Source organism: Glycine max, chromosome 16 (genome assembly GCF_000004515.6).
Source record: "Glycine max cultivar Williams 82 chromosome 16, Glycine_max_v4.0, whole genome shotgun sequence".
NCBI lineage: Eukaryota > Viridiplantae > Streptophyta > Magnoliopsida > Fabales > Fabaceae > Glycine > Glycine max.
Genome location: NC_038252.2, coordinates 29,161,008 through 29,170,612, shown reverse-complemented (window position 1 = coordinate 29,170,612; position 9,605 = coordinate 29,161,008).

The following is a 9,605-nucleotide window of genomic DNA, read 5'->3' as shown; positions in this document are numbered from 1 at the left end:
TAAGATAAATAAGTAAAATCGAATCCTTAATTTTTTTAAAAAAGAAAAAAAGCGAGGCCAAACAAAAGAAAGGAGTTGGTGGAAAAAGGATCAATGAATTGGATATTAAAGATGAAGAAGGAGGATTGGAGGAAGAGGAAATAGAAAGGAGAAGGATTTTCTAGATTTTTGTAGGAACAAAAATTGAGGATCAAGTGGCTCAAAGAAGAGATGGCAATGCCAAGCTTTTTCATTCCATGCATGGCTAAATAGAGAAGAAAGCTAGCTTAGTGCACTGAAGGGGTTGGAGATAGGAGGTTCTTGGGAGCAAGATCCCACCTATACCTTGAAGTCAAAACCTTATACCACAAGCCCTCTTGATTTGTTTGTAACTGTCACCTTCCTTTTCCAAGGAAAACATAATTGAAACTCTTTGGTTTTTTTTATGCCAGCCCACCCTAGCTTGTCTTTTGCCATGCACACGTCCTCCCATTAATTTAACCCATGCAACCTTTCCTTTTCTCCTCATCACCTTCCCATAAGAAATTTCTTTGAGTTCAAATAATCTTCTTCGCCACAGAAGGAGAAATCTTATAAAAGGATGAAAAAAATAACAGTAAAGAGACTAAGACCGAGTTAATAAGTGTAACCTTCCCACCAAAAGAGAGTTTTTTGTTTTCACATAGCTAACTTTCCCTTCAATTTACGCATAACCAGATCCATGTGATTTCCCTCCTTGAATTTGCACCTATCGAAATGTCTAAATAAACAAAAGGAATGCTCGTCATGTTACAATTAAGGATCAAAGCATACCTAAAAAGAGAAGATTCATCTGCCTCGATTCCAATCAACTTGCTTTTGAAGAAGTTAACTTTTAACCCATAGGCAAGTTCAAAACACCTAAAAAAAGTCTTCAAACACAATATTGCAAGAAGATGCCTTAGCAAAGAAAAGTATATCATTCGCAAATTGTAAAAATTAAGTTTGGAAACTTCCACTTGATCTTTCCCCCACCACATAACAAGCTTGTTGACACCAAGAGGAACAAGAAAGGTAACCAAAACCAAGATCGATGAAGAGACTAGCCCACCTTTTGCCCAACTAATCCACATTTCACAAAATATCATCATCCTCATCATATAAAAGAGAAATTTTCAACACACAAGAGTCATAAGCCTTCTCAAAATCAACTTTAAAAATCAATCAATTCTTCCTCCTCATGTTTGTCCCATCACCACTTCATTAGCAACAAGTATACCATCCAACACACACCTTCTTCCCAAGAAGGCACATTGTCTTTCATCAATGATTTTATCCAAAGAAGAGTGCTAGTAATACACTCTTTAACACAATCTTCCATACGCACTCTCTCTTATTGGTTAAAATATATTAAAAACTATAAAATCAGGAGAGACAATCATTAAATAAGATGTGAAACACACTTAATTTTGTGATTTCTCATAAATTTTAACCAATAAGAGATAATATGTTCAAAAGAGTATTTTAGAGAGTATGATCCTAATTAACATTTCTTTTATCTAAAACACCCATCAACCTTTTTGTCAAGACTTTCGCAATAATTTTATACAAGTATCCAATGAGCAAAATAGATCTATAATCTCCCAACCCTTGGGGTTATATACCATTCTTGGAAATCAATATCAAGATGATAAGAGAAGGATTTTCACCCCTCGAAATGGGTCCATTTTCTAAAAGCTCTCTCATCATGCTTAAAAACTCACTACTCCTAAATTCCCAACACTTCTTAATAAAATGGAAATTCAAGTCATCCGGCTCGGAACTTTTATCCCCCCCTCCCCATCCCATACCTGTCTCCTTAACCTCCTCTCACTAAATGTTGTACATTAGGTCCAATATACATGAGTCATATATACATGTATTTATTACAATAATTTTCATAATACATATTAAGATGGATTTAGCTTGTTCGAAACTAGTATGATAATTTTGTTGAATGTTTTTTTAGTTTGGACCTGCCTGATTTTGAACCAATCAACGTTGACTTCTTTAAAATGAACAGCATTTATAAACTTAGACTTTAATGTATAGAGGTTAGAGTAGTTAATACTTTTATAAAGTAGAAAATTAAAATTAAAGAATGTTGTGCAATAAAAAATTTGAAACAAATTATATCAATACAAAAACAATATTCTTATGTTTGCATTAGCAATAGTTTAGATGTCTTATAATTTATTAGTTAATAATCTTCGATTAATATTTTTATGAATTATGTGCCGTTGAGTTAACGAGACAAATGCAACCACTTTATATATAATTTCTAGAATCCATAATTTAGCATAATTAACTACAAGTCAGAACAAATGGAAAAAGAGATAGTCTTAAACACCTTTTAACTTTCCACTGTGTGATTCATAAACACACTTTACTATCTTTTAGTATAAAACCCAATCCATAATTTATGCTACAGTACCTCACGTGTGTTTTGACTTGGCTTTATGGTTGGCCATTTAATCAAAAGCAAGCAATTAAGTAGCTTCAACGTACTTGATACATTGCTTATATGTATACTTGCTGATGTTCAAAAGCATAGAATTCCCTTTACTATGTCTTTCTCTCGTGTTAAGTTGTCATAAAGGTTACTCTCATTTTCCAGAAATTTTATTGTTCGGAAAAGCCTGTTATATTCCCTTTTTACAGTCACATTCTATGTATTTGCACGAGGTACAGAATATTGCTGCCAATAAGACAAAAATGGTCAGTCATGGGATCAAAATTATAATATTTTTTTGGTATAGTGGTGATATTTAATTAATATTAAGGGCAATATTTATAACACAGCGGTACGGAAAAAAGGGGCCTATATATATATGTTATATATTTTCAAATTAATATGAGGACTGGTGCTGTAGATTTAAAATAATATTTTGTATAGTGCAAACTCATTCCATAGAATATTGTGGGTTCGATATGAAGATGCCATTATTACCATGCTGTACGGTCACATTTAGGTATACTTTAATCCTAGGAGTCCCTAATCTCTGTCTATGCCAATTCATTTGTCGGCATCAAATGGAAATCCATGCTGGATGCTTAATAGATTAATATCAATGAAAATTATAAATAAATTATCTAATAGCTATTATCTAGAGTAATGTACGGTTTTCTTTTAAGTGTTAATGGTATATAATTACAATTTAAAGATTTAACGGTTTTCAATATATCATGATTTAAAAAAATGTTTATATATATATATATATAAACATTTTTTATTACAATTTGGACTTGAAAAAAGATGATCATAGTCTTTAATAACTATTAAGACATGAAACTTTTAATTAATTAATTAAAAAAAACATATTATATTTCTCTCTTGATAGTGTAATCAAACAATAAAGAATCATAAAATAAAAATTCTTCATAGCCTGAATTAATGGTATATATACATGTTTATATATTATTTGATGATCCGTGTTGTCTTTAATTTCCCGTCAAATTAAATTGATCAAAATAAAAAGTATTACATGCTTCTACTTGATGCAGCTCAATAGTTGAATAATGCATACTAGACACATGATAAGCAAGGGTGTTAGCGGGTTGTGTGGTGCCTAAGCAGAGTCTAATCTAACTTAATTTAATTATATTTTTTTGGGTTGAATTTTGTTTGATGCATTCAATTATAATTGGATTTTAAACTTGATCAAGTTCAACTCAAAAGGAAGAAGGTTACTCAAACAATCATATGATTTAACGAGATATTTATAAGAAAAATATAATTAGAAAGAAATTATATTCTTAAGAAATTAATAATACTTTTGTAAAAAAACTTAATAATACTTTTTTCACCTTTTTTTCTTAACACTTGACAAAATTTTACATAATTTTATTAGGAAAAGTTGATATTTGATTAGCCAATAAATAAGAAATATATAGCTAAATAAAAAAATTGAGAGGAAATTTGGTTAGGTAAATTAACAAACATTTGATTGAGTAAATAAATATGAAAAAAAAAATATTTTTCTTATTTTGTAATAATAAAAAGAAAAATAAATAGAACGAATTGAATTGATAGAAGTAAATAAAAATATAATTTATAAGGTTAAAAAAAGGCATGTAATTTTAAATGAAGGAGTTATAATCAATGAAAAGATAAAATGTGAAAAATTTATTTTATTTTCTAGAGTGAGAATATATGACAAGAATGAAACTATTTTTCACAATAAGTATGTATTAATAATTATTATTAAGTTAATTATTTCAAATTATCGACTGATTTTATTATAGTGACCAAATTATTAGTAAATTTAATTTTAATTAAAATCTCTAAAAGATAAAATATTATTCTTTTGGTTACAGATAAAATATTATATAATTCAACCCATGTTAAAGTTTCATATATTATATTATCAATCAATCAAGTAGAGACAAAAAAGAATTATATGGTTCATATTGCCTAAATGTGAATGATCCATATAACTTATGATTGCCTACTGCCTACTGCCTACTGATATATGGTGTTCAATTATTGTTCGCTAGTTAACTATAACTGTACTTATACTAATCTGTGGTGGTAGTTCTCTTTTTTTTTTCTGTAAAATACGTATGCAAATATTAAATTTATGGTTTAATTATTTTTTTTGTTATCCTTATAGTTGTACCAATTTTCTTTTTTAATTTTTAGAGTTTAAAACATTCATTCTAATTCATATATACTGCAATTTTTCAGCCTTTTTTTTTCTCGTGTAAAATTATTTGACATCATTACATTCATATGTTTTAGAACTATTATGAAGGTATCTTGGACCTGGCATGTGGCACATGGTCCACGATAGTTACATTCTTATATTCTTTCATTTTGACATCAGAGTGTTTGTGCAAGTGTGTACAGGTCTTATTGCTCACTGGAAATCACCAGTGCTGCCATGGAAGTCACATGCATCGTCCTAAGGGTTTGGAATCTTTCATACATTTATTGTTGTCGCCGGAGGCACCTAGATCGTCCACCCCATTTGGAGCCTTTCGAACAAAAACCATTACGAAATTGAAACTGTCCAATTTTATTTTCACAATTTTTCACTCTCAATTTCAATTTTGTAGTAATTTTGAAGGATTTGATGTAATGGCGCTAGGAAAGTTTAATTTAATTAGTAAAATCTCTAGTTTTAATCCTAAATATACAATTATATTAAATATTTAGACAAAAATTTATCACTCACGTTGATCTTTCTAAATTTGAACATGATTTTCTACCATAAAAAATATGTAAAATCTATACCAAAAAAATCATATATTTAAGTTAGACTTGAACCAAACTAACAATATCCTTGGTTCAGGAACATGTTGATGTCACTTACATCAATTTTTTAAAAAGAATAAAATATATTTTTTGTCTTTTAATTTTTTTTTAAATTAAGTTCTAGTAATATTCTAAAAGATTTTTGTTTTGTCTTTTTCTATTAAATTTAGAAACACTCCACTTTTAGTCCTCAGAGGTATTGTTATTAACATTTAATAAAGATGATAAAGAGTAAGAAAATACACTTATGAGGATCAAAAGTATAGTATAGAGAGATGAAAATATGATTTTTTTTAAAACTAAAACTGAATTCAAAAAAATTTAGGGATATGAAAATCATACTTTACTTTTTTTAAATTCTAAATATATTTTTAGTTTTTTATGTTTTCGATTATGTTAAGTTTTTTAAAGTAAGTCAAAATTATCCTTCCAAAATAATAATTATCTTTTATTTTAGAACATAATTTTGAACCTTTTTTATTATAGTTTGATATGTGAAACTTGTCCCATTAGATTATTAGATTTATTTATATACCAAACAAGTATTCGGCTAGGTCGAATATCCCAATACACCCCTCATATAATAACACCTTTAAAATATTGAAACATCTATAATAATAACAAACTCTTAGGTATTCGGCTAGGCTGAATACCCATATACCTTTAAACTCTTTTATGTGAAGACTCTTAGGTGTTTGTCTGGGTCAAATATTTGTCTGCTTCCAAATTCCTAAGGAAACTCTATCCTCGATTCCTAGGTATTCAAATAACTTAGTACTCTCCATCATCTGACACAAAAGAGTCATCCTACCATTGGTATTCGGCTAGGCCTAATACCCTCCACCACCTGACTTACAAGTTACAAGGATCATCCTAATGACAGTCACTAAAACCATATTAATTCTATTATGATGATTAAGGACACATTACCTCATAAGGTAATGAGATATAGGGGCCCATGGATCTAAGTTCCACTAAGGTATTTATAAATAGTCACTAGAAATTTGAGGTAAGGACATTGTTCATATTCATTTAATACTCCCATTTATTACTCTCTACCACAATCTTATTTGAGTATCAAAGTGTCTTTTGCAAATACTCTATCCTTCAGCTTGTCAAATAGTGGATTATGAAGAAGGAGGACAGTCAAAGTACAAGATACAAGAAGAAAAGTTACATATCCATTCTCATGCAGGTACAATTTACATGAAAATTATGAAACTCAACTAATGTTCAAACCAAAAAGAGTCATAAATATAATTAAGATCACGAAAAAATAAGTTTTATGAGCAACCAGAAAATGATATTTTTAGTCTAAAATAGTTTAGAGAGGTATTTTTTTGGTTAATTGCAAAAGTATTGTGTGAAAATGCATCTCTCAAAAGATTGTCAAAAATACCTAATTAAATGGGGGAGGGCTATGATGAGTCAAACTCCTACTCTTCATGTCAAAAAAGTATTGTGTGGATATCATTACTGATTTTTTTGAATTACTATACCAATTGAGAATAACACTATTTACGAACTCAATTTTAGCACTTATTTTATTTACTAAGATTATCATCTCATTAGAAGGGTTATTTTTTCACAAAACAATAAAAAAGTTGTTGAAATTGAAGAGGCTTCAAAACATAGTTTTCTTAATTACATTTACTTTATCTTGACTAATATTTCAGAATAAGATGTCAGGTATGACTACTTATGTTATATTTTAGCATTTTATAGTTTAGATGCTCATATTTAAGAATAATGTTTCTATTTATGTATAAACTCATTCATTTGGCTTTATTTTTTATATATACATGAGGTATTTTTGGACTACTATGATTTTGAGATTTTATAATTTTTTTTGGTATATTTTCTAACCGGACTTGTTTGATAAAAGTGTCTTTTAAAAGGATCACTTTTTTTTAATATGAAGCATCCATGGATACCCATGGCTATAAAAAGAATTTGCGGGTAATATTCAAACATATACCGACAGATAATGGACAAGTATTGAGCATGGGTTTTCCTGAGGTGAGTTAGCAGGATGCCATTACTCCATTACTCGTTACAAGTAACACCCTAAAGAATGTTAAAAATGTTACCTTTTGTCAGCATATATTATTGATTTTTGAAAACTTATAATATAACAATATTAGAGTTAATCTATATCTTGTATAGACTATATGTAAAAGAAACTTGAACTTTCTTGATCTGTTAAATTAAATTTCTAATTTATCAAGAATCATTGATTTGACATGTGTGTAAAGGAAGGTTCAACTTTTGTGAACCGACTAAATAAATATTTAATTTGTTGAGAATCATTAATTTGGTGTATGTGTGTGTGAATGAAAATTTGATGTAATATATATAAAGAAAGCTCGAAGCTTTGCTAGTTGTTGGATCAAAATCCTACTATATGTATGAACATATATAATAATTTATTATTTAATTTCTATCTAAAATATAAATTTTAAAAATTTATATAAAATAAAATATTACTACTTAATATTATTATGACTGGTTCCCCATGTGAACATATTTTTTTTATATTTCTTATAATTTACTTTAGATGTAATATTAATATAATCACAACAAAGAAAAATAATTTTAAATTATATACTAATTCATCGTTGGATAAGTGTAAAACTAAGAACATTTACATTATTAGTATACAATAATTAAATCCACATTTTATTTAAAGTTGTTTAAAGGGAAAAAATCTTATTATTTTTAACGAAAATGTTATTTATTTTATTTGATGAATTCGTTAGTTATTAAGTATTTTATTTCCACTTTTTGGACATAGTAAAATAAATAAATCATCAAATAAATATAATAATGAAAAAGTAATTTTATTTCTTTAAATCCAATCATCCGAGTTGTCATTACATAAAGTAACATTCCTAAAGATATTATTGGAGAAGAAGGTCTAACACTTAACATTGTCAACAACATATGCATTGGCTGGCTTTCTTTCCATATTTCCTAGGGCAATTAATGAAATAATCTGTTTCACAAAAGTAATAAAATTTTATGTCACAATTTTTACCTCCATATTTCATAGGACCTTCATTTTCTATGCCACACACATACGCACACAATATTCAATACTAAATCATATATTAATCTCTAGCTCATATTCTTATCAAAATAAAAAATTTAAAATATTTCTATTCCTAATTAAGTGACTAATTTACTTGAAACCAATTATTAGTAACATGAGTTGACTTTCCATGTTTGTTCCATTTTCTTTTCTTTTTTATTCATTTGTAGAGGAATAAAAAAATGCACCAAACCCTTTCCTCTTCTGTATAAATAAGAAATGCGCATTTAAGATTAAAAAAAATGTTATGGAATCTAAATAGAACGAATGATTGTGGTAAGTATTTTTGTTTTGAAACAGTCTTTAAATATAATTGATTTAAATGTCAACTAAAGAATTTTAAAAAGGAATTTGCCTTAACTTTATGACCGATTTACATCCTTTCCTTTCAAGACATTCAATTTCAATAAATTTGTTTCTAATTATTTTATTAGTTTTAATTTCTCTTGTTTTAACCTAATTTGTTATGATAATTTTTAAAATATTTTTATTTTATTTTTAAGTTTCCTTTACATGTAGAAATAGATATATAGATAGATTCTAAAACATTTTCTAAAATTAAAAAATTATTAAAAATATATTAATAATTTGTAATATAAAAATGTTTTGTATTATAAACTTAACTGAGTCATTACTCTCCGTTTAGATACAAGTAACATGATAATTAAAATTAAATGATTAATATCATAATACAAATTCAAATATAAGCTTAGAAAAACAATTTAAAAATGAAAAGTGTTATTTGTATAATAATTTTTCAATAATTTTTACAACAACATATTTGTATCTATCTTTTTCCAACACACCATTTATTACATGTAATAATAATACAGAAAAATAAACACATAAATAATATTATATAAATTATTATACCAATTGTCATATTTTTATCACAACTTTTTGAGTTTTGGATAGGCAATTTTATTAAATAAGTAGAAAAATAATTTTGTCACCCATAATGATTTTATCTTATTGAAATAAAATTATTTCTAATAAAAAATACATATGGTATAGACAATTTTTTTATATTTTAGAAAAGGTTGTTTTTTGTGTTATTATTATTATTACGATAAATAGTCATATTTATTCCTAAAAGTATGAGACACTCATAAATTGGTCCCTAAAAGATAAAAATATAAATTTAGTTCTTGAATATGTAAAAAATACAACAAATTAGTCTAGTAGACAATCTAATAATAAATTGACCCCTAAACTTTATAACTTAATGTCAAACTGGTCTTCAAAAAATTCAACTTATTA